The 25,975-nt window shown below is 43.7% G+C and overlaps 1 protein-coding gene across 10 annotated transcripts in view; it reads right to left on the bottom strand.

The window, feature by feature from the left end:
• The window catches only part of BNC1 (basonuclin 1), a 212,186-nt gene that overhangs the window by 136,088 nt on the left and 50,123 nt on the right, over positions 1–25,975 (bottom strand). The window contains exon 1 of one of the 10 annotated variants that reach the window (XM_056572156.1): positions 24,460–24,510. The exons of 8 other annotated variants lie outside the window; for them this stretch is intronic. The gene's annotated coding sequence lies outside the window, so the exon portion shown is untranslated. Of the gene's footprint in view, positions 1–2,967; positions 3,012–24,459; positions 24,511–25,975 lie in introns of those variants that run through there. One more of the 10 variants, XM_056572152.1, reaches the window with a different exon arrangement.

Below are 25,975 nucleotides of genomic sequence, written 5' to 3'. Positions count from 1 at the left end.
AGATACCTTTTTTATTAAAATTTCGAAGGGTACCATTAAAAATAATAAAAAAGATACAGAAGTGATGGAAAAAATTGTATTTAACGAAATTTATCTTTTTTATAACAAAATTTTAATACATTTTTAAACAGGGATCAATTTATGTGCGCGGGTTGGGCACTAAAAATGTAGCAGACAAAAATGTAGTGTGTGTTTCACTTTTATTTTTTTTTAAATTTTTTTTAGGTAGTACTACTACTCCTAGCATGGAACACACTGTTCCATGATAGGAGTAGTAGTTAACTGTACTAATTGACAGATCGCCGGGGTCTCTTACGATCCTCCTGTATAATGTATAGATGCGGCAGCCGCTCTTCTATGGTCCCCTGCACTGCCCTATATATACACACCTATTCATATTTCCCGCAGAGAGCTGCGATTGGTCAGATGGTTCCAGCCAATCACAACTCTGTGGGAAATAGGAATATGTGTATATATATACGGCAGTGCAGGGGACCATAGAAGAGCAGCCACCCGTATCTATACATTGTACAGGAGCATCACAGCGGGTGTAAGGAGGAGTGACACCCGCTGCGATCTGTCTATTAATGCAGATACTACAGCTCCCAGCAGAGTGTACTCCATGTTGGTAGCAGTAGTACCTGCAGTAAGGGACAGATCACAGCGGGTGTCAATCCTCCTGACAACGGCTGCGATCCTCCTGAAGTGACTGTCGGGATCAGCTGTTCTCAAGGCTACAGAGACGGGAGATCAGCTGATGCTGAGCCGTAGGTATACATCATACCTACTGCCCAGCAAGAACTTACAGTGAGCCTGCAATGTGTATACAGTATTCACATTGCTGGCTCACTTAACCCCTTGCTGAGCTGTGCGCTAAGCCAGCCCGGCAAGGAAAGAGTTAACTTACACTGCTGGACAGTGTAGGTTAACCCTTTGGGCGGTATACACTATATACAGCTATCTATAGATGGAGAAGTCCCCTTACCTCCGTCCAGTACCCGCGGGTCCATGTAGCTCCACCGCCTAGTGATGACGTCATTAGGGGCGGAGCTACAGACGAGATCCAGGCTAGTAAGTCTGAAGCTCTGTTCACATTGTCCGTTTTGGATAATGGGAACAGACCCTTCTGCCAGTGTCTACCCAGATAGGGAGACTCCAGCTGTTGCTAAACTACAACTCCCAGCATGCCCAGACAGCCAAAGGCTGGGAGTGATAGTACCTGTACTATAGACATATATCGTCCATAATATAGCAGAGAAGCGAGCGGGTCTATACAGCGCTTGCCTCTCTGCACTATACTCCGGCCACTGATGTCAACAGAAATTCATATTTCCCACCCAGAGCTGTGATTGACCGGATAGTTGCAGCCAATCACAGCTCTGAGGAAAAGATGAATGAATGAGTGGTCGGCCCGGAGTATAGTGCAGAGCAGGGATGTGAGCGATGTATAGAGTCGCTCCATCTCTGCTATAGACAGGACGATCACAGAGGGTGTCAGTAGTGACATCCACTGTGATGTGTCCTTAAGCAGGCACTACTACTCCCAAAACGGAGCACACTCTGCTCCATGCTGGGAGTTGTTGTACCTGTATTAATAGACAGATCGCAGCGAGTGTAACTTCTGACACCCGCTGCGATCTGTCTATTAATGCAGGTACTACAGCTCCCAGCATGAGGCAGAGTGTACTCCATGTTGGGAGTAGTATTACCTGCAGTTATGGAAAGATCACAGTGGGTATCACTTCTGACAGCCGCTGTGATCCTCCTGTATAATGTATAGAAGCGGCCGCTCTCCTATGGTCCCCTGCACGGCCGTATATATACATATTCCTATTTGTCACAGAGAGCTGTGATTGGCCAGATGGTTCCAGCCAATTACAGCTCTGTGGGAAATATGAATAAGTGTAAATATACATCAGTGCAGGGGACCATAGAAGAGTGGCCGCCGCATCAATACATTATACAGAAAGATCGCAGTGGGCGATCTGTCTATTAGTACAGGTAGTACTACTCCCATCATGGAACAGTGTGTTCCATGCTGGGAGTAGTAGTACTAACTAAAAAAAAAAATTAAAAAAATAAAAGCAAAAAAGTGAAACACACACACACACACACACACACAATACATTTTTATAATTGTCGGCTACATTTTTATTTCCCCGCACACATAAATTGATCCCTGTTTAAAAAGTAATAGTTTTTATTTTTCAATAATATACATTTCGTTAGATACAATTTTTTTACTTCACTACTGTATATTTTTGATAAAAAATTTTTAATGGTACCCTACAAAATTTTATTAAAAACGGATATCTACTTCTTTACTTTTGGATCGCTAAAGTCCAAAAAAGATTAAAAACCGCCTGCAAAAACGCCAAAGTTAAAATCCACATAGCTTTTTTGGGAGTTTTCGCACTCCCATAGACTTCTATTGGAGCAAAATGCCACGATTTTGACAAAAAACGCCGGTTTGAGGGAATTACAGCGTTTTTTTCAAAACGCCAAAGAGCAGAAAAAAACGCCAAAAGGATTTAAAAAAAACGCCAAAGTGAAAACGCAAAGTGGAATTCGAAATTTGCGATTTCTCATTGACTTACAGCTAACATCTGGCCGCAGTGTTTTCTGACCAAAAAAATGCCATGTGGCAGAATTGGCGTTTTTCTTTGCGTTTTGCAAAAAAAAAAAAAAAAAAAAAAAAAACAAGTGGAGACTTAGCCTTAAAAGGAAAATATTTAAAAGTTTGCATTTTTCTAGACTTTGTGTACGTTTTCACATGCATAATATTTCTGCAGATCTGCTGCTGCAGATTTTACTGCTCATTGCCTTCAATAGGCAGTAAATCTGCAGCAGAAAATACGCATGTATGCTTATACAAGAAATAGTTATGACACAAATTATTCACATCAACAATATTTCTACTTAACGTTGGCATAATTTCTTAAACATCATTTTACTTTTAAAGAGTACCTGTCTGCAAAGAAAGTTTTAATATGTTGTAATGCAATGTATTCTGAACAAGTTCCTAAAAAAAAAAAAAAAAAAAAAAAAAATTGTGATTTACATGTTTACTTTAATTTGGGAAAACCCACCACTAGGGGTCTCGCTACATATCCTGCCTCTAGTCTCTAGTGATTTCGGACTGCAGCCGGGACACATGAAGAGCACAGCGCTGCTCCCTGCCTGTCAGACAGGCGGGAGCAAGCCCTGTGCTCCCAGCACAGCAGGGCACGCTCCTGACTTGGCCGGTTGTGTCATCAGGCTCCGCCCCCTGAGAAGGAGAGACGACGCGCGCTGGCCAAATGTCAGTGCAGCGCTGCCCTGCAAGAAGGATCGGGTCTGCCTTTCCCTAGCCTGATTGAGGTCTTCCTATACCAAAAAAACTCTGCAAGTAGGTTTTATAGATTATAGTTCACATAGAGGAAGAAGGGCGGAAGAAGAAGAAGAAGGGCTTCAGCTGACGTCACGCCTGCCGGGCCACGCCCCTTACTCACTCGCACATGGCCCTCACAGTTGGGGAGGGGGATTAGGGAAAGTTTTGTTGATGATAGGTACTCTTTAAAGACTTCAGTTAAATATTTATTTATTTTTCATATACATATTTATTTTTTTACATATTTTATTTTTTTGACATTGTTATTTACATGTTTAGGTTACATATTTATGCACAAAATACAGTGCAATACACATCTGTATTAGAGTTACGCTGATAGTCCAGCAGAAGGGACTGCCTCAGGCTACCATTGGCTCCCATGTGATCGCTTTGCAGGGCACAAATTAGGAACAGAGGGAGCATCCTCCCTCTGTCACCATGACAGATACTCCTTAGACACTGCCCTCTTCTCAAGTGAAGCTTCAGAGGTGGAGGGAACACCGGGCTCACATTCATAGCCTGGTGGTGTGTGAATTGCCAGGCAGGGACCGCTGTGATTGGTCCCTGGTGGCTTTCAGGGAAAGATGTGATGTTTATTTATTTAGTTATTTTCTTTAAGTAATTCTTGGTTTCTCTACTCCTGAATAACCCTTCTAAGGTTTTTCAATGTAAAAACAGCCTTTTTTTTTTTTTTTTACTTTGTTATGTAATAACTCTGTCATTCACAGAAAAATGCTAAAATTATTAATAATAATAAAAAAATAAAAAAAAAAAGCAGAAAGAAATCACCTGGTTTTAAAGACCCAAATTAAGTGATGTAGTCAACTTATGTTCAGATAGTTAAAGGGGTACTGTGGAAAACTTTTTTTATTTTTTTTATTTTTTAAATCAACTGGTGCCAGAAAGTTAAACAGATTTGTAAATCACTTCTATTAAAAAATCTTAATCCTTCCTGTACTTATTAGGGGCTGTATACTAAAGAGGAATCCAAAAAAGAAATGCATTTCTTCTGATGTCATGACCACAGTGCTCTCTGCTGTCCATTTTAGGAACTGTCCAGAGCAGGAGAAAATCCCCATAGCAAACATATGCTTCTCTGCACAGATTTACAAATCTGTTTAACTTTCTGGCACCAGTTGATTTAAAATAAAATAAAGTTTTCCACGGGAGAACCCCTTTGAGTCAGTCAGTCAATCTACAGTACTTAGGAGGGTGATCTTACATGACACGGTTACTGTATGTGGCAGCTTTTACTTTATCTGTAGTTTATCTATACTTTACATAGTAACATAGTAACTTAGTTCATAAGGTTGAAAAAAGACCAGAGTCCATCAAGTTCAACCTATAACCCTAATGAGTCCCTACTGAGTTGATCCAGAGGAAGGCCAAAAATTCCTTCCCGACCCAAATATGGCAATCAGAATAAATCTCTGGATCAATGTTCTCTCCCTATAAATCTACTAGTATATATAACCAGCGATGTTATTGTCCAAAAATGCATCCAGCCCGTTTTTGGACTCTTTTACAGAGTTCCCCATGACCACCTCCTCCGGGAGAGAATTTCACAGTCTCACTTAGGCTAGGTTCAGACTACGGAATCTCCAGGCAGAAAATTTCCGCCCGGAGATTCCGAGTGCGGCCAGCGCCGGTTGAATCAGTCGGCGATAGGACCGCGCAGACACTGCAGTCTCCAATAGACTGCAATGTGTTCCGCTTGGATTTCCGCCTGAAGAAAGAGACCCGCCTTTCTTCAGGCGGAAATTTCCAAGCAGATTGTCCGTTCACAAATTCCGCTTCACAAATTCCGAAGTGTGAATTTGTGAATGGAAAATCATTCACTACACTATACATTTTTGAAAGCGGAATTTCCGCCTGCAATTTCAAAGCAAAATTGCAGGCCGAAATTCCATAGTCTGAACCTAGCCTTACAGTAAAGAACCCCCATCTGTGCTGGTGTAGAAACCTTCTTTCCTCTGAACGTAGAGGATGCCCCCTTGTTATAGATACAGTCCTGGGTATAAATAGATCATGGGAGAGATCTCCGTACGGTCCCCTGATATATTTATACAGTGACCCCCCCCCGACCTACGATGGCCCCGACATACGATTATTTCAACATACGATGGCCGCTCAGAGGCCAATACATGTTGAAGGCAGCATCAACATACAATGCTTTTGTATGTCGGGGCCATCACATAAACGGCTATCCGGTGGCAGCTGAAGCAGTCAGGTGCAGTCATGGTGCCCCTTGTGGTCCGGTGACGATCACTTACCAGTCCTCGGGGCTCCTCTTCGGGATCCCCTGCATTGTCGCCACTCTCACTCAGTCATTACATCGCTGTGCACGCCGTCCCGTCATCCAATAGGAGCGACGTGCGTAGCGACGTGATGGTGGAGACGGAGAGCAAGGATGCCAGGGAAGCAGAGGCCTTGCCGGAGCGTCGGGGACGCAGCGACAGCGATGGAAGGCGACATCCAGGGCAGCGGTGACGGTCTGGTGCAGCGGGGACACGTGGGTATGACCTCCAATACCAGTGGTCTTCAACCTGAGGACCTCCAGATGTTGCAAAACTACAACTCCCAGCATGCCCGGACAGCCGTGCGCTGTCTGGGTATGTTGGGTGTTGTAGTTTTGCAACATCTGGAGGTCCGCAGGTTGTAGACCACTGTCCTATACTTTACATTGCATGGATCCCTCAACATACGATGGTTTCGACTAAGGATGGTTCATTTCGAATGGATTACCATCGTATGTTGAGGGACCACTGTACAGTTATTAAAGTTATTTTTTTTTTTTTTTTTTTATCAACTGGTGACCGAAAGTTAAACAGATTAGTAAATTACTTTTATTAACCCCTTAAGGACTCAGCGTTTTTCCGTTTTTGCTTTTTCATTTTTTCCTCATCACCTTCTAAAAATCATAACGGTTTAAATTTTGCACAGAAAATTCCATATGATGGCTTATTTTTTGCGCCACCAATTCTACTTTGCAGTGACATTAGTCATTTTACCAAAATATCTACGGTGAAACAGAAAAAAAAAATTCATTGTGCGACAAAATTTTTGAAAAATGTCATTTTGTAGCTTTCGGTGGCTTCCTTTCCTACACAGTGCATTTTTCGGTAAAAATGACACCTTATCTTTATTCTGTAGGTCCATATGGTTAAAATGATACCCTACTTATATAGGTTTGATTTTGTCGTACTTCTGAAAAAAAAAAAAACATAACATGCAGGAAAATTAATACGTTTAAAATTGTCATCTTCTGACCCCTATAACTTTATTTTTCCACGTACGGGCTGGCATGAGGGCTAATTTTTTGTGCCGTGTTCTGAAGTTTTTAGCGGTACCATTTTTGCATTGATCGGGCTTTTTTGATCGCTTTTTATTCATTTTTTAATGATATAAAAAGTGACCAAAAATACGCTATTTTGGACTTTGGAATTTTTTTGCGCGTATGCCATTGACATTGTTTAATTAACGATATATTTTTATAGTTCGGACATTTACGCATGCGGCAATACCACACATGTTTATTTTTTTTTATATGGGAAAAGCGGGGTGATTCAAACTTTTATTAGGGAAGGGGCTTTAAATGACCTTTATTTACTTTTTTTTTCACTTTTTTTGCAGTGTTACAGCTCCCATGGGGAGCTATAACACTGCACATACTGATCATTTACCCTGATCCCTGCAAAGCCATAGCTGTGCATGGATCAGCATAATAGGGGGTTGTAGCTCAAGCCTGTAGCTCAAGCTTGGAGCAATCAAACGCCGATCGGACGCGACAGAGCAAGGTAAGGGGGCGATTTTATCGCGATAGTCCCGATCAGCCCGATTGAGCTGCCGGGAAGCTTTTTCTTTCGTTTTCGATGTGGCAATCAACTTTGATCGCCACGTCTGAAGGGTTAATAGCGCGCGGCACAACGATCTGTGCCGCGTGCCCAGGGTCCCGGCTATCAATAGCAGCCAGGACCGACCCAGTGTGATTCTGGGTCACGGCTTGACCCGGTTTTAAACACCGGGACCAGGCTCTCCTTAAGAGGTTAAAAAAAATCTTAATCCTTCAAGTACTTATTAGCTGCTGAATACTACAGAGGAAATTATTCTCTTTTTGGAACACAGAGCTCTCTGCTGACATCACGACCACAGTGCTCTCTGCTGACATCTCTGCCCATTTTAAGAACTGTCCAGAGTAGGAGAAAATCCCCATAGAAAACATATGCTGCTCAGGACAGTTCCTAAAATGGACAGAGATGTCAGCAGAGAGCACTGTGTTCTAAAGAGAAAAGCATTTCCTCTCTAGTATTCAGCAGCTAATAAGTACTGGCAGGATTAAGATTTTTTAATAGAAGTCATTTACAAATCTGTTTAACTTTCTGGCACCAGTTGATTTAAAAAAAAAAAAAAAAAAAAAAAAAAAAAGGTTTCCACCGGAGTACCCCTTTAAGTCTCCCCTAAGCCTTCTTTTTTTTCTAAACTAAATAACCCTAATTCTGATAATCTTTCTGGGTACTGTAGTCCTCCCATTCCCCGTATTACTCTGGTTGCCTGTCTTTGAACCTTCTCCAGCTCCACTATATCTTTCTTGTACACTGGTGCCCAGTACTGTACACAGTATTCTATGTGTGGTCTGACTAGTGATTTGTACATCGGTAGAATTATTTCCTTGTCGTGGGCATCTATGTCCCTATTGATGCACCCTGTGACTTTATTTGCCTTGGCCGCAGTAGCCCGACACTGGTCACTACAACTAAATTTACTGTTCACTAAGACTCCCAAGTCCTTTTCCACATCAGTCGTCCCAAGTGTTCTCCCATTTAAATGGGCACTGTCAGATAAAAAAAAAAAAACTTTTGATAGGTTATAGATTGCTTTCATCAGAAAAGGTTTAGGATTTCATGTAGAAAAAGCCAGTGAAAAAACTGGCCACTCCTGCCTTCTGGGACACATACCAGTCAGAAACGTCCCGCTCATCGCCTACGTCAGAGACGTTTTCCTTGATTGCCAGCAGGTCCCGCCCTCCTGTGCTCACTCCCGGCCCTCTCACTGCCTGTGTGAGCGCGTGGCCACCAGGAGCAGAGCACGTGCACATACATCAGCAGCAGCAGCCAGGAAAGTTGGTAAGTGCATATTTTTTCATATTTGCATATGTGCAAGAAAGGGGGAGTCCTCCACTAGGTGCCCACAGAGGGAGTGGGCGGCTCCCCCCTCGTGTTGCGGTCTCCCCTGGTGTTGCAGTCCCCCCTGGTGTTGCGGCTCCCCCCTGGTGTTTCGGGTCCCCCGGAAGTATTGCGGCTCCCACCTGGTGTCGTGGTCCCCCGGGGGTGTCGCAGTATGAAGATGCAGAGATTCAGAGAGTGACAGGTTATAGAGAACACTGTTCCCCAGCCAGGGTGCCTCCTGCTGTTTCAAAACTGCAACTCCCAGCATGCTGGGAGTTGTAGTTTTGCAACAGCTGGAGGCACCCTGTAAGGAAAACAGTGTTCTCCATAACCTGTCACTCTCTGAAACTACAACTCTTATCATGCCCTGACAGATATACAGGCTGTCAGGACATGTTGGGTACAGTAGACTCTCTAAAACTATAACTCCTAACATGTCCTGACAGGCTGTATATCTGTCAGGGCATGATGGGATTTGAAGTTTTATATTATCCCTAAAAAAACAGTCACTCTGCAGCCGCTATAAAACTGCCGCTCCTATCATGCCCTTACAGCCTGTATATCTGTCAGGGCACGATGGGAGTTGTAGTTTCAGAGAGTGACAGGTTATGGAGAACACCGTTTCCCTGACAGGGTGCCTCCAGCTGTTGCAAAACTACAACTCCCAGCATGCTGGGAGTTGCAATTTTGAAACAGCTGGAGGCACCCTGGCTGGGAAAATTTTAGCACCACATGCGCCAGTCCTGGGGAACAGTTCCTGTCCCTATAGAGTCCCTGAATATTAAAAATAGGGGTCTGTCTATTACATTACTTAATTCCTTTAGAACACGGGGGTGGATGCCATCTGGACCTGGTGATTTGTCTATTTTGTTTTTTTGTAGGCGGCACTGTACTTCTTCCTGGGTTAGACAGGTGACCTGTACTGGGGAGTTTACCTTATCACACTGTATTTCACTGCTGGCATTTCATTTTCCTCGGTGAATACAGTGGAGAAGAATTTGTTTAATATATTTGCTTTTTCCTGATTACCGTTTATAATTTCTTCCTCAATTTTTTAAAGGGCCTACACTTTCATTTTTGACCTTTTTTGCTATTTATATAGTTAAAGAACATTTTGGGGTTAGTTTTACTCTCTTTGGCAATGAGTCTGTAGTTACTGTGAATCTGCAGTAACCTGTGTAAGTTCATGATTAAGTAGTTTACTGAAAAACTGCTGACGAGTTTCAGCTTTAGTTAGTTACAAGTCTATGGCAACTTGCAAAGATTCTTGGTAAATCTTGATTTTAAAATCAGAAAATAAAAGTACAAAACTACCATGTACACCTCCCATATGCAGTAGACATGTATAATATTACCCAAGGCGTAAACATTTCTCAAAGTACAACATGGAGTTATCTTCTGCTATTTTGTGTCAGAATCTAGGGCCAGAGAGGATTAACTGGCACACAGATGGGCCATTGCTGACCTAGTTGTGGAATTCCAATTGCAAATAAATCAAAAAGACAATAAAAAGTATAACTTTAGAAAAGTTATAATTTTATTGCCAAGACACCAGCACCTCTAAAAGGTATGTCGTTTTTCACAAAGTAAAAGTACACTGTACAATATGTGGAAGAATACTTGTATTTCTGGCACTTATTACACTTTGATCAAAAATTTGTGGTCATTCAATAGGGTAAACCTGCGCCCTGTATCTCTGACGCGCATTTATGAAAAAATTCCTATGGAATATGTTAACATGTTACTTATTCTGATTTAAAAATAAATAAAAATAAAATTTAAAAGTATACTTATTAAGACTTGTCAAATAGACACAAACAGTTACTGTTATTTAAAACAACTTATAACATGTTGCCCAGACCATGCAGTTCTTGAGTTATAAGCCAGGGATGTGTGCTGCATCGAGCTCCACTCCTTGGCCGGCAGACCCAACGTTTTCACCACATAGACTTCTGCAATGAAAAAGGTCAGATTTAGGGTAAGTTCACACGAGCGGATTTGCAGCAGATTTTGCTGCGGTTCCACCGCTGAAGGACCTCTCTATTCTGCCTTTACATGTGCCTGCTTGGAGTGGCAATATGCCGCTTCGAGCAGACACAGAGCGATGTGCGAGTCACCATGCGCATGCACAGTATACTCGCACATCGCGGCAGCTCTCGGCCTAGCTCGTCGAGCAGGGAGAGCGGCCGTGATGTGTGCGAGTACACCGCGCATGCGCGGCGACTCGCACAACGCTTCAGCGTGTCTGCATGTAACGATGTATTGCTGCTCCGAGCACGCACATGTGAAGGCAGAATATAGAGGGTCCTTCAGCGGCGGATCCGCAGCGAAATCCGCTGTGAAAATCCGCTCGTGTGAATGTACCCTTAAAGGGTTATCCACCATAAAGTGATTTTAGTACATACCTGCCAGGCAGTAATGAACATGCTTAGGAAGGAACTGCACTTGTCTTGGGGTTAAATGGCTATGTTGTGAGATTAACATAATGCTGAGGCCATCTTTTTGTGAAATGGCCATTTCCTGATTGAGTTCATTCTCTCAAACTACAAATCCCAGGATTCCTTGTTTGAGGAAGTGTGCGGTCATTTTTCTTCCTCACACACACACACGCACACACGCACACACCAGCCACCCCACCCATTGAAACACATCTGTGCTGCCTTCAATACAATAGACCAGTGTTTTCTAACCAGGGTGCCTCCAGCTGTTGCAAATTCTTGCAGAATGATCTCCCACCTAGCGGTCGCTAAGCATCTGAACAAAATGTCAAATGTGGTTTTAAAAAGGACAGTAACTCTTTAGCCATGAAGGACGTGACATTGAAAATCAATTTATCAGTTAACAGATTCATTTCACCGAGATAACGAAAGGGCATGTGAGCAGACCATAAGTTCTGTTAGGCTGGGCTCACACTACGTTTTCCCCCATACGGGAGCGCATACGGCAGGTTGACCACGGTTTTAGGTCCGGTTGTAAAAGCGCATACGGCGCAAGAATGAGCCGACCGGACCGAACGTTTCACTCCGGTCGGCTCATTGAAATGAATGACATACGGGAGCGCATACGGTGACATACGGGAGCGCGAGCTTTTAGCTCCCCCTGCCGTATGCCCTCCCGTATGGGGGAAAACGTAGTGTGAACCCAGCCTTACTTAAACAGGATTTGTGGGTAAATGCTTCAGAAAATACAGACTACTCTAAGGCGGGGCTCACTCGGCAGAATTTCTGCACTGAATACTGCATAAAAATTCTGCATGAATTTATAGCCAGTTCAATTCAATGAAATTCCCTCAGCGAAAATTCTGCAGCAGAAATTCTGCTGTGTGAATGGGACAGTGGAATCCCATTGAAGTGTATTGGCTATAAATTCATGCAGAATTCCATGCAGAAATTCAGCCATGTAAACGCGGCAAAAGGCTGCGTTCACATGGAGGCAAATGTGCATACCTGCGAGAATTATGCATCCGCATTGGTTCTGTGCAGAATGTTTTTTTGTTTTGTTTTTTTTATCATTTGCGGAATCAATGCGGAATTGGTGTGGAAAATTCTGCAGAAATTCCACATCCTGCGCGAATGCCGCAGCCAAAGTACGGAAAAATATAAGACCAGACGCATGCGGAAATTCTAATGTGTGAATGACATTGCATGATCCCATTAAAGTTAATGAGCCATAAATTTTTACAGAATTCCACACAGAAAACACGTGGAATTCTGCGCTAAATTTCTATCGTGTGAACACGGCCTAAGACTAATGTTCACAAGCCAGAATTTCTGAATGGGATTCTACTGTCCCATTCACACAGCAGAATTTCTGCTGCAGGAGTTTCATTGAAGTGTATGGCTATATATTCATGCAGAATTTTGTGCAGAAACAATTGATTTGACTATTGCAGCTGATTAATATTTTAGATAATCATTAAATTGAAAAAACAAAACTGAAAAACAAAAAAACTGTCCTGCTGCACAACAAGAACACAGTCTAAAAAATTGTCTCAATCCAACATCTTTAAAGAAGTTAATCTTATTTGCATTTTTCTAAAGTTTGTCATACAGAAGTTATTTCCTGTGAGCCACTGCCACTGGTGACAAATCTCTCCAGATTTTCTTATGTAGAAAGGAGAAGACTGTAGCACTCCAATAAGATGAAAAGTGAATGTGGCTTTATTCCAATTCAAACATCAAGGCAACGTTTCAGCTGCACGCAGGCAGCCTTTGTCAAGCAGTTACATAGTGCACATGGTGCGGTATATATATGGTGGAAGGACATGACGTCACAATTACATCACATCATTAGCATATCAAAACAAACAATCAATATATATTATATTACATCATAATCATTGTATATCAGGCAGTAGTGAACTACAAGTGCATATTAGGTGTACAGTGGTAATAAACGTAAGAGAATGTGAAGAGAACTCACAACGTAAATCTACAGAGACGGGATCACTGGGCGGGTCCTGCGTGATGTAACAGAAGAGCATCGGGCGCTCCGTCCTATGGCGGAGTGGCGCGCGATGTTCAATGCAGCAGAGAAATGCTTGGACCGCAACCGGAAGGTGGGGTTGGAACGCAACCGGAAATGGTGCGATCGCACCCAATCGCATGGGTGGAAAAGAGCAGAGGAGACTGCAGTTCGGGCATGGGGGGATGTCGCGCACGCGCAGTGAGTGGGTATCACATGCGCATGCGCAGAGAGAGCAAGGAAGCATGTCTGGCCATTATTGTTGAGGGCAGCTGAAAGGGCAAAAATAAAATAAGAGAAAATAATAAAGAAGGTAATAAAGAAGTGGCGGAGCAGCAGGAGTATGAATAGGGGTGCACCTAAAAATAGTTGTTGTACTGTGTAAGGGCGAAAAGTCTTATATATATCTCTCGCCTAGCACAGACAGCAATGGATAAATGGGGCCACACAAGCAGAACCATGCATACTGGACACTGCACTCTGGACCCTCTCTAGGGAGTTGGGAGACCTGCCGAAAGGATCCCCAACATACAGATGGAGGGAAGGGACTACCTCTATGTAGATAGGGGAGTCCTGCCCACCAAACCCCAGTCACTGAGGGTGGCCTTTATTTGATGCCCACGCCAGAAGTGTCCATCAAGGACTCGCACACGTCGCTGGCCCACCTATAATGAAGGTAAGTAAGGGGTGCACCAATTAGAATATAGAAAATATGCTCCACCACTGCGGTTAAGAAATTGCAACAGGGGAAAACGACAGACATGAAAAGCAGGCCATATAAGTATAGGAAAAATATAGGAGAATAAAAAGTAAATAAAAAATGCATAAAAAAGAATAATGAAGGCAAAAAATGAAATAAAATAGAACTGATGAAGTTTTTCCGGTTGCTGTTCAAGGTGAGAGGAGCAGGTGAATATAGGTCACGCAGGATCCGTTCCGCCGTCTCTGTAAGAAGGAAATAAAAGGAGGAGATAAATCATCTCGAATGGCAATATGTAAACATACATACTCAGGGGGGCAATCTACAAGACAACAGAGTGTCTGGGGTAACTTAGAGGTTAGAAATAGGAAAATCAATATTCAGGCCGTTAGGTTTAAGACATTTTAATTCAAAGATCCACCATAGTTCTCGTTTATGTAGTAAGGCCATTCGGTTACCACCTCTTTTGAGAGGAGGAATATGGTCGAGAAGTACAAAACGTAAATCACGTTCAGAATGGCCGGACTCAATAAAGTGTTTCGGGACTGGGAGATCCAATCTCCCCTTGCGGATTGTGTACCGGTGTTGATTGAATCTGGTACGGAACTCACCGGTTGTTTCCCCCACATACAAAAGATTGCAGGGACAGAGTAAAGCGTAAATGACAAAACTGGAGGTACATGTGAGGTAATGTCTCAACGTATAAATTTTACCGGAGTTGGGGTGTAGAAAAGTGGGACCTTTTATCATTTTGGGACAGTTGATGCAGTGACAGCATGGATAGCTGCCTCTGCTTCTCACTGTCAGGTAGCGTTGTCCTGTGCGGGATTTATCTGCCACATCTGCCTTAACAAGCCTGTCACGTAAGTTGGGTGGTCTTCTATATGACATGAGAGGTGGTACTTGGAACTCTTGAATATGTGGGAAAGCCTGTTTGAGTAGGGGCCAGTGTTGTCGGATAATGGATGAAATTTGACTGGATTTGTCGCAAAACTGTGTGACAAATGCAATGCGGTTAGAGGGGGACTTAGTTTTTGGTTGATGAATCAGGGACTGACGGTCCATCGCTAGGACTTCCTGTTTGCATTGTGCAGTAAGTTTTTTGGGGTAACCCCGTTTAGAGAAATTGGAGGCCATCTTATCCAGTGTGTCAGAGATCAGATGTTGGTCACTGACGATCCTACGGGCCCTAACCATCTGGCTGCGGGGAAGAGACTTAATCATGGGGCGTGGATGATGACTAGAAAAGTGGAGAATCGAGTTACAATCAGTGGGTTTGGTAAAGAGACTGGTGGTTAGTGTGCCTTCGCTAACAGAGACCAAGGTGTCTAGAAACTGAATAGAAGAGTGAGAGAAATTGAGAGTAAACTGAATGTGTGGACAGATGGAGTTAAGGAAAGACTGAAAAGAAAGCAGAGACTCGTCGGAACCGCACCAAATGAGGAACACATCGTCGATGTATCGCCACCACCCCAGCACTTGGCTGAAGTGGTGGGATACATAGACGTGTGACTCTTCCAGCGACGCAACAAAGATGTTGGCGTACGTTGGGGCCACATTGGTCCCCATGGCGGTTCCGGCGATTTGTGCATAAAATGTGTCATTGAACAAAAAATAGTTGTTAGAGAGAACAAAATCGAGAAGAGAGATAATAAACTGAGTTTCAGGTAAAGAGAAATCAGGAGTGATAGCGTGAGTGACTGCTGCGATGCCTTCCGCATGGGGGATTGAGGTGTACAGGGACACTATATCGAGGGATGCTAGTGTGACATCCCTCGGTAATGGTACTGATTCAAGTTTTAATAGAAAATCAGAGGTGTCTCTAAGGAATGATTTAGCACGAGTGGCATATGGGCGTAGAAGCTGGTCAAGAAAAATGGAGGCATGACTAGTGATGGAGTCCCTCCCGGAGACAATTGGTCGTCCGGGAGGGTCCACCAAGGACTTATGAATTTTGGGTAATAGGTAGAAAATTGGTGTCACCGGATGCGAAACCATCAGAAAAGAACAAAGGTTATCGTCAATCAATTGTTGGTCGAGAGCAGGAGTAAGTATAGCTGCTAATTTACGTTCAATATCATTGATAGGGTCTCTGGACAGTTGTTTATATGTACTGTGGTCATTAAGCTGGCGTAAGGCCTCGCAAATGTATTTGCTGCGGTCGAGGACAACTATTGCGCCTCCTTTGTCGGCAGGTTTTAAAATCAAATTATGGTCCTGCATAAAGGATTGTAAGGCTAAGATTTGCTGGGAAGTAAGGTTAGGATGCTTAAGTTGACCCGGACTAGATCTTAGTGTAGCAACATCTTGGTTAACAAAAGTACAGAAAGTATCAAGTATACTGTTGTTAACAGTAGGAGTAAATTTACTTTTCTTGGGTAAAGCAAAATCATCAAATTTAAAGGAAATCTTAGCTGATTCTGCGGGTGTGGTTCCAGGCCCCACAAGAGCATGGTTGGGGTCAGAGAACCAGAGCCGCAGTTTCAGTTTACGAAAAAACTGTTGTAAATCAATTTCAAGAGAAAACCAATCTACTCTGTTAGCGGGGCAAAAATTTAAACCTTTACTCAAAACATCAAGTTGATCATGAGACAAATTAGTTGAAGAAATATTTACCACGTTTTGTTTTGACGTTTCGTGGTCACTTTCACTGGTTGGGCTTTGGGGGGACGTCCCCTTGTTCTTCCTACGCCTCCATTGTTTGCTTCCTCCCCGTCTGGTGGGTCGCTTAAAGGTGGACGAGGTCCTAAAAAAGACTGGCTATTATGTTTAAGTCCATGTGGGCCGGTGGTAGTGTCCGTTGAAGAAGAGGTTTGTGCAGTCCGAATGTCCTGATTCTTAAAGTCTCTAATCCGCTTGGAACGTTTGTTGGTGACATCATTCCATGTGTACACACGGGCATTCTCATAGTCAAGGCTGTCCCTGTGCCATTTATGGCGTTTAAAGTTCTCTTGCTCGCTCCTCGATTTTTGGAGGGAGCCAATTTGTTTTTGCATAAAGGTATCAACCTCAGTGGAGGAGGAGGATGATTTTAAAGTATCCTCCAGTGAAGTCATTTTAGTGCGTGTAGTAACAATGTCTCTCTGGAGAAAGTCGATATTAAGCAAAATAAGTTCAAGAGAGAATCGATTAGCAATAGATTCATATTTGGTCCGGTATTCTGGGTCACTTGTATATGCATTGTCCTGTGGTTGTACCCTAAGGCCACGGGGAATCCTTTGGGTTTTAAAATATTCGCCCAAGGTGGTAAGATGTAAGGTTAAAGACAACATTTTGCGAGATTCCATTTCATATAGACGTTGAATATCGTTAACAGAAGGGGTATGAAGGAAAGTAGCGTCCCCATCAACACAGGACAGAAGTCTGTCAATGTCCCCATCTGAGTATGTAGATGTTGTAGTTGGTGCCACAGTACCTGTTGGTAAGGAGATGGAAGATGCATCCATATTGAAGGTGTTGAAATCCAACTGTAGGTGCAAGCTCTGATGACCAGTAGCAAAACAAAGGATAAGGAGCAGCACTCTGTAAATTATAGGTCGAAGATGGGTGCACACGGTCGGAATCCCAGGTCACGGGAGACACTTCACAATGTAGAAAGGAGAAGACTGTAGCACTCCAATAAGATGAAAAGTGAATGTGGCTTTATTCCAATTCAAACATCAAGGCAACGTTTCAGCTGCACGCAGGCAGCCTTTGTCAAGCAGTTACATAGTGCACATGGTGCGGTATATATATGGTGGAAGGACATGACGTCACAATTACATCACATCATTAGCATATCAAAACAAACAATCAATATATATTATATTACATCATAATCATTGTATATCAGGCAGTAGTGAACTACAAGTGCATATTAGGTGTACAGTGGTAATAAACGTAAGAGAATGTGAAGAGAACTCACAACGTAAATCTACAGAGACGGGATCACTGGGCGGGTCCTGCGTGATGTAACAGAAGAGCATCGGGCGCTCCGTCCTATGGCGGAGTGGCGCGCGATGTTCAATGCAGCAGAGAAATGCTTGGACCGCAACCGGAAGGTGGGGTTGGAACGCAACCGGAAATGGTGCGATCGCACCCAATCGCATGGGTGGAAAAGAGCAGAGGAGACTGCAGTTCGGGCATGGGGGGATGTCGCGCACGCGCAGTGAGTGGGTATCACATGCGCATGCGCAGAGAGAGCAAGGAAGCATGTCTGGCCATTATTGTTGAGGGCAGCTGAAAGGGCAAAAATAAAATAAGAGAAAATAATAAAGAAGGTAATAAAGAAGTGGCGGAGCAGCAGGAGTATGAATAGGGGTGCACCTAAAAATAGTTGTTGTACTGTGTAAGGGCGAAAAGTCTTATATATATCTCTCGCCTAGCACAGACAGCAATGGATAAATGGGGCCACACAAGCAGAACCATGCATACTGGACACTGCACTCTGGACCCTCTCTAGGGAGTTGGGAGACCTGCCGAAAGGATCCCCAACATACAGATGGAGGGAAGGGACTACCTCTATGTAGATAGGGGAGTCCTGCCCACCAAACCCCAGTCACTGAGGGTGGCCTTTATTTGATGCCCACGCCAGAAGTGTCCATCAAGGACTCGCACACGTCGCTGGCCCACCTATAATGAAGGTAAGTAAGGGGTGCACCAATTAGAATATAGAAAATATGCTCCACCACTGCGGTTAAGAAATTGCAACAGGGGAAAACGACAGACATGAAAAGCAGGCCATATAAGTATAGGAAAAATATAGGAGAATAAAAAGTAAATAAAAAATGCATAAAAAAGAATAATGAAGGCCACCCTCAGTGACTGGGGTTTGGTGGGCAGGACTCCCCTATCTACATAGAGGTAGTCCCTTCCCTCCATCTGTATGTTGGGGATCCTTTCGGCAGGTCTCCCAACTCCCTAGAGAGGGTCCAGAGTGCAGTGTCCAGTATGCATGGTTCTGCTTGTGTGGCCCCATTTATCCATTGCTGTCTGTGCTAGGCGAGAGATATATATAAGACTTTTCGCCCTTACACAGTACAACAACTATTTTTAGGTGCACCCCTATTCATACTCCTGCTGCTCCGCCACTTCTTTATTACCTTCTTTATTATTTTCTCTTATTTCATTTTTGCCCTTTCAGCTGCCCTCAACAATAATGGCCAGACATGCTTCCTTGCTCTCTCTGCGCATGCGCATGTGATACCCACTCACTGCGCGTGCGCGACATCCCCCCATGCCCGAACTGCAGTCTCCTCTGCTCTTTTCCACCCATGCGATTGGGTGCGATCGCACCATTTCCGGTTGCGTTCCAACCCCACCTTCCGGTTGCGGTCCAAGCATTTCTCTGCTGCATTGAACATCGCGCGCCACTCCGCCATAGGACGGAGCGCCCGATGCTCTTCTGTTACATCACGCAGGACCCGCCCAGTGATCCCGTCTCTGTAGATTTACGTTGTGAGTTCTCTTCACATTCTCTTACGTTTATTACCACTGTACACCTAATATGCACTTGTAGTTCACTACTGCCTGATATACAATGATTATGATGTAATATAATATATATTGATTGTTTGTTTTGATATGCTAATGATGTGATGTAATTGTGACGTCATGTCCTTCCACCATATATATACCGCACCATGTGCACTATGTAACTGCTTGACAAAGGCTGCCTGCGTGCAGCTGAAACGTTGCCTTGATGTTTGAATTGGAATAAAGCCACATTCACTTTTCATCTTATTGGAGTGCTACAGTCTTCTCCTTTCTACATTGTGAAGTGTCTCCCGTGACCTGGGATTCCGACCGTGTGCACCCATCTTCGACCTATAATTTACAGAGTGCTGCTCCTTATCCTTTGTTTTGCTACTGGTCATCAGAGCTTGCACCTACAGTTGGATTTCAACACCTTCAATATGGATGCATCTTCCATCTCCTTACCAACAGGTACTGTGGCACCAACTACAACATCTACATACTCAGATGGGGACATTGACAGACTTCTGTCCTGTGTTGATGGGGACGCTACTTTCCTTCATACCCCTTCTGTTAACGATATTCAACGTCTATATGAAATGGAATCTCGCAAAATGTTGTCTTTAACCTTACATCTTACCACCTTGGGCGAATATTTTAAAACCCAAAGGATTCCCCGTGGCCTTAGGGTACAACCACAGGACAATGCATATACAAGTGACCCAGAATACCGGACCAAATATGAATCTATTGCTAATCGATTCTCTCTTGAACTTATTTTGCTTAATATCGACTTTCTCCAGAGAGACATTGTTACTACACGCACTAAAATGACTTCACTGGAGGATACTTTAAAATCATCCTCCTCCTCCACTGAGGTTGATACCTTTATGCAAAAACAAATTGGCTCCCTCCAAAAATCGAGGAGCGAGCAAGAGAACTTTAAACGCCATAAATGGCACAGGGACAGCCTTGACTATGAGAATGCCCGTGTGTACACATGGAATGATGTCACCAACAAACGTTCCAAGCGGATTAGAGACTTTAAGAATCAGGACATTCGGACTGCACAAACCTCTTCTTCAACGGACACTACCACCGGCCCACATGGACTTAAACATAATAGCCAGTCTTTTTTAGGACCTCGTCCACCTTTAAGCGACCCACCAGACGGGGAGGAAGCAAACAATGGAGGCGTAGGAAGAACAAGGGGACGTCCCCCCAAAGCCCAACCAGTGAAAGTGACCACGAAACGTCAAAACAAAACGTGGTAAATATTTCTTCAACTAATTTGTCTCATGATCAACTTGATGTTTTGAGTAAAGGTTTAAATTTTTGCCCCGCTAACAGAGTAGATTGGTTTTCTCTTGAAATTGATTTACAACAGTTTTTTCGTAAACTGAAACTGCGGCTCTGGTTCTCTGACCCCAACCATGCTCTTGTGGGGCCTGGAACCACACCCGCAGAATCAGCTAAGATTTCCTTTAAATTTGATGATTTTGCTTTACCCAAGAAAAGTAAATTTACTCCTACTGTTAACAACAGTATACTTGATACTTTCTGTACTTTTGTTAACCAAGATGTTGCTACACTAAGATCTAGTCCGGGTCAACTTAAGCATCCTAACCTTACTTCCCAGCAAATCTTAGCCTTACAATCCTTTATGCAGGACCATAATTTGATTTTAAAACCTGCCGACAAAGGAGGCGCAATAGTTGTCCTCGACCGCAGCAAATACATTTGCGAGGCCTTACGCCAGCTTAATGACCACAGTACATATAAACAACTGTCCAGAGACCCTATCAATGATATTGAACGTAAATTAGCAGCTATACTTACTCCTGCTCTCGACCAACAATTGATTGACGATAACCTTTGTTCTTTTCTGATGGTTTCGCATCCGGTGACACCAATTTTCTACCTATTACCCAAAATTCATAAGTCCTTGGTGGACCCTCCCGGACGACCAATTGTCTCCGGGAGGGACTCCATCACTAGTCATGCCTCCATTTTTCTTGACCAGCTTCTACGCCCATATGCCACTCGTGCTAAATCATTCCTTAGAGACACCTCTGATTTTCTATTAAAACTTGAATCAGTACCATTACCGAGGGATGTCACACTAGCATCCCTCGATATAGTGTCCCTGTACACCTCAATCCCCCATGCGGAAGGCATCGCAGCAGTCACTCACGCTATCACTCCTGATTTCTCTTTACCTGAAACTCAGTTTATTATCTCTCTTCTCGATTTTGTTCTCTCTAACAACTATTTTTTGTTCAATGACACATTTTATGCACAAATCGCCGGAACCGCCATGGGGACCAATGTGGCCCCAACGTACGCCAACATCTTTGTTGCGTCGCTGGAAGAGTCACACGTCTATGTATCCCACCACTTCAGCCAAGTGCTGGGGTGGTGGCGATACATCGACGATGTGTTCCTCATTTGGTGCGGTTCCGACGAGTCTCTGCTTTCTTTTCAGTCTTTCCTTAACTCCATCTGTCCACACATTCAGTTTACTCTCAATTTCTCTCACTCTTCTATTCAGTTTCTAGACACCTTGGTCTCTGTTAGCGAAGGCACACTAACCACCAGTCTCTTTACCAAACCCACTGATTGTAACTCGATTCTCCACTTTTCTAGTCATCATCCACGCCCCATGATTAAGTCTCTTCCCCGCAGCCAGATGGTTAGGGCCCGTAGGATCGTCAGTGACCAACATCTGATCTCTGACACACTGGATAAGATGGCCTCCAATTTCTCTAAACGGGGTTACCCCAAAAAACTTACTGCACAATGCAAACAGGAAGTCCTAGCGATGGACCGTCAGTCCCTGATTCATCAACCAAAAACTAAGTCCCCCTCTAACCGCATTGCATTTGTCACACAGTTTTGCGACAAATCCAGTCAAATTTCATCCATTATCCGACAACACTGGCCCCTACTCAAACAGGCTTTCCCACATATTCAAGAGTTCCAAGTACCACCTCTCATGTCATATAGAAGACCACCCAACTTACGTGACAGGCTTGTTAAGGCAGATGTGGCAGATAAATCCCGCACAGGACAACGCTACCTGACAGTGAGAAGCAGAGGCAGCTATCCATGCTGTCACTGCATCAACTGTCCCAAAATGATAAAAGGTCCCACTTTTCTACACCCCAACTCCGGTAAAATTTATACGTTGAGACATTACCTCACATGTACCTCCAGTTTTGTCATTTACGCTTTACTCTGTCCCTGCAATCTTTTGTATGTGGGGGAAACAACCGGTGAGTTCCGTACCAGATTCAATCAACACCGGTACACAATCCGCAAGGGGAGATTGGATCTCCCAGTCCCGAAACACTTTATTGAGTCCGGCCATTCTGAACGTGATTTACGTTTTGTACTTCTCGACCATATTCCTCCTCTCAAAAGAGGTGGTAACCGAATGGCCTTACTACATAAACGAGAACTATGGTGGATCTTTGAATTAAAATGTCTTAAACCTAACGGCCTGAATATTGATTTTCCTATTTCTAACCTCTAAGTTACCCCAGACACTCTGTTGTCTTGTAGATTGCCCCCCTGAGTATGTATGTTTACATATTGCCATTCGAGATGATTTATCTCCTCCTTTTATTTCCTTCTTACAGAGACGGCGGAACGGATCCTGCGTGACCTATATTCACCTGCTCCTCTCACCTTGAACAGCAACCGGAAAAACTTCATCAGTTCTATTTTATTTCATTTTTTGCCTTCATTATTCTTTTTTATGCATTTTTTATTTACTTTTTATTCTCCTATATTTTTCCTATACTTATATGGCCTGCTTTTCATGTCTGTCGTTTTCCCCTGTTGCAATTTCTTAACCGCAGTGGTGGAGCATATTTTCTATATTCTAATTGGTGCACCCCTTACTTACCTTCATTATAGGTGGGCCAGCGACGTGTGCGAGTCCTTGATGGACACTTCTGGCGTGGGCATCAAATAAAGGCCACCCTCAGTGACTGGGGTTTGGTGGGCAGGACTCCCCTATCTACATAGAGGTAGTCCCTTCCCTCCATCTGTATGTTGGGGATCCTTTCGGCAGGTCTCCCAACTCCCTAGAGAGGGTCCAGAGTGCAGTGTCCAGTATGCATGGTTCTGCTTGTGTGGCCCCATTTATCCATTGCTGTCTGTGCTAGGCGAGAGATATATATAAGACTTTTCGCCCTTACACAGTACAACAACTATTTTTAGGTGCACCCCTATTCATACTCCTGCTGCTCCGCCACTTCTTCATTACCTTCTTTATTATTTTCTCTTATTTTATTTTTGCCCTTTCAGCTGCCCTCAACAATAATGGCCAGACATGCTTCCTTGCTCTCTCTGCGCATGCGCATGTGATACCCACTCACTGCGCGTGCGCGACATCCCCCCATGCCCGAACTGCAGTCTCCTCTGCTCTTTTCCACCCATGCGATTGGGTGCGATCGCACCATTTCCGGTTGCGTTCCAACCCCACCTTCCGGTTGCGGTCCAAGCATTTCTCTGCTGCATTGAACATCGCGCGCCACTCCGCCATAGGACGGAGCGCCCGATGCTCTTCTGTTACATCACGCAGGACCCGCCCAGTGATCCCGTCTCTGTAGATTTACGTTGTGAGTTCTCTTCACATTCTCTTACGTTTATTACCACTGTACACCTAATATGCACTTGTAGTTCACTACTGCCTGATATACAATGATTATGATGTAATATAATATATATTGATTGTTTGTTTTGATATGCTAATGATGTGATGTAATTGTGACGTCATGTCCTTCCACCATATATATACCGCACCATGTGCACTATGTAACTGCTTGACAAAGGCTGCCTGCGTGCAGCTGAAACGTTGCCTTGATGTTTGAATTGGAATAAAGCCACATTCACTTTTCATCTTATTGGAGTGCTACAGTCTTCTCCTTTCTACATTGTGAAGTGTCTCCCGTGACCTGGGATTCCGACCGTGTGCACCCATCTTCGACCTATAATTTACAGAGTGCTGCTCCTTATCCTTTGTTTTTCAGATTTTCTTATGGTGACTTCTTGCAGTCAATGAAAAGTCATAAGAAGTGGATTATTGATTCATGGAGCCCTTACATTCCTCGGAGAGGCTGGCATCCATAAATCCCTCCTCCCTCGTATATGTATCTGGTGTTTGTTAGAATAGACCCATCTGTACTGGTCTGCAATGAATCTCTGGCACTGAAGGAGTTGTTTGGCTCTTTCTAACCCATTTACTGGTCATTTATATAATCACACTGTTCTGCAAGTATGCACCATTACATAAATACCTTGCTGGAAATGATAAGAAAAATGTTCCAACACCGGCAATTTCTAAATTCCAGACTGATCTGGAATGAAAGGATTACAATTAGAAATATTCTGCAAAGACAGTTAAAGGCAAACTTTTTTTTCTTTATTTTGATGTACAGATTACATGTACATATGTAAATATTCCTGAAACAATTTCTATTTCATTCTGACATATACGTATAGTTTCTAATTTTTTAATTTTTTAGAGAAAGCATTAAGAAAACAGTGCCAACTCATGCATATCCCTGCTGACAGATCAAAACCTGTGTAAAAAACAAAACAAACAAAAAAAAAACCTCTGAAACATGAAATAAGCAATCTGATTGGTTGCTATGGGCAACTGCACCACTCTCTCTTTTCACAGATTTTGATAAGTCTTCCCCTAAAAAAAACAAAAACATTTTGTTCTAATAATTCTAATATTCTAATTACTGCTGGGCGGTATACCGGTTCATACCGAATACAGAATTTTTTTTTTTCCTGTACGATATGAATTTTTCCTATACCGCAATACCGGTTGGGCCCCCCTCGAATTAATGAATTATCAGCCGCAGCGCACTGTCCCCACATCGGGCAACTAATCATATGTGACCCGCGGGTGCTGTTCTGCTTCTCTTCTCCCCCCCCCCCCCAATGAATTATCAGCCCAGCGCTGCGCTGTCCCCCACAACGGGGGACTAATATGTGACCCGCGAGCGCTGCTTCTCTCCCCCCCCCCCCAAATAATTATCAGCCGCTGCGCTGTTCTGTACTATCCTGTGCCCGGGCTGCAAAAACAAACAAAATAAACTTTAACTCAACTTCCTACGTTCCCCCGTTACGGGACTCATGGTCCCTTCGCTGCTCTTTCTGCTTCCTGGGGATGGGAACGTCACAGAGCCGTCAGCCTATCACCGGCCGCACTGTCATGTAAGGAACCGGCCGGCTTCTTACATGACAGTGCGCTCAGCCCATCACCGGCCGATGCGGGACATCGCTGTGGCCGGTGATAGGCTGACAGCTCTGTAACGTTCCCATCCCCAGAAAGCAGCATGAGGCTCGCATCGCCGTGAGGCCGGTAACGGGAGAACGAAGGAAGGTGAGTTAAAGTTTATTTTGTTTATTTTTGCAGCCTGGGCACAGGATAGTACAGTACAGGGCAGCGGCTGATAATTATTTGGGGGGCGGGGGGGGGAAAGAGAAGCGCTGTCCCCCACACATTGGGGGATAATTCATATGCGGGCCACATATGAATTGTCCCCTGATGTGGGGGACAGCGCAGCGCTGGTCTGATAAACCGGGGGAGAGAAGCAGCGCCCACGGGTCACATGACGATGGGGGGGGGGGGGTAAATACCGTTAAATACTGTGGAACCACCCTATTTTACAAAAATACTGTGATACACATTTTTGGTCATACCGTCCAGCTCTAATTCTAATCAATAATTGTTAAATAATCTGTAATCTCAGCCAAGATGTAGCGGTTACAAATTATTTTCTAAAAATAAATTTTTGC

Source organism: Hyla sarda, chromosome 4, assembly GCF_029499605.1.
Source record: "Hyla sarda isolate aHylSar1 chromosome 4, aHylSar1.hap1, whole genome shotgun sequence".
Taxonomy (NCBI): domain Eukaryota; kingdom Metazoa; phylum Chordata; class Amphibia; order Anura; family Hylidae; genus Hyla; species Hyla sarda.
Note: the sequence above shows the minus strand (reverse complement) of the source record. Positions and strands in the feature narration are given on the sequence as shown.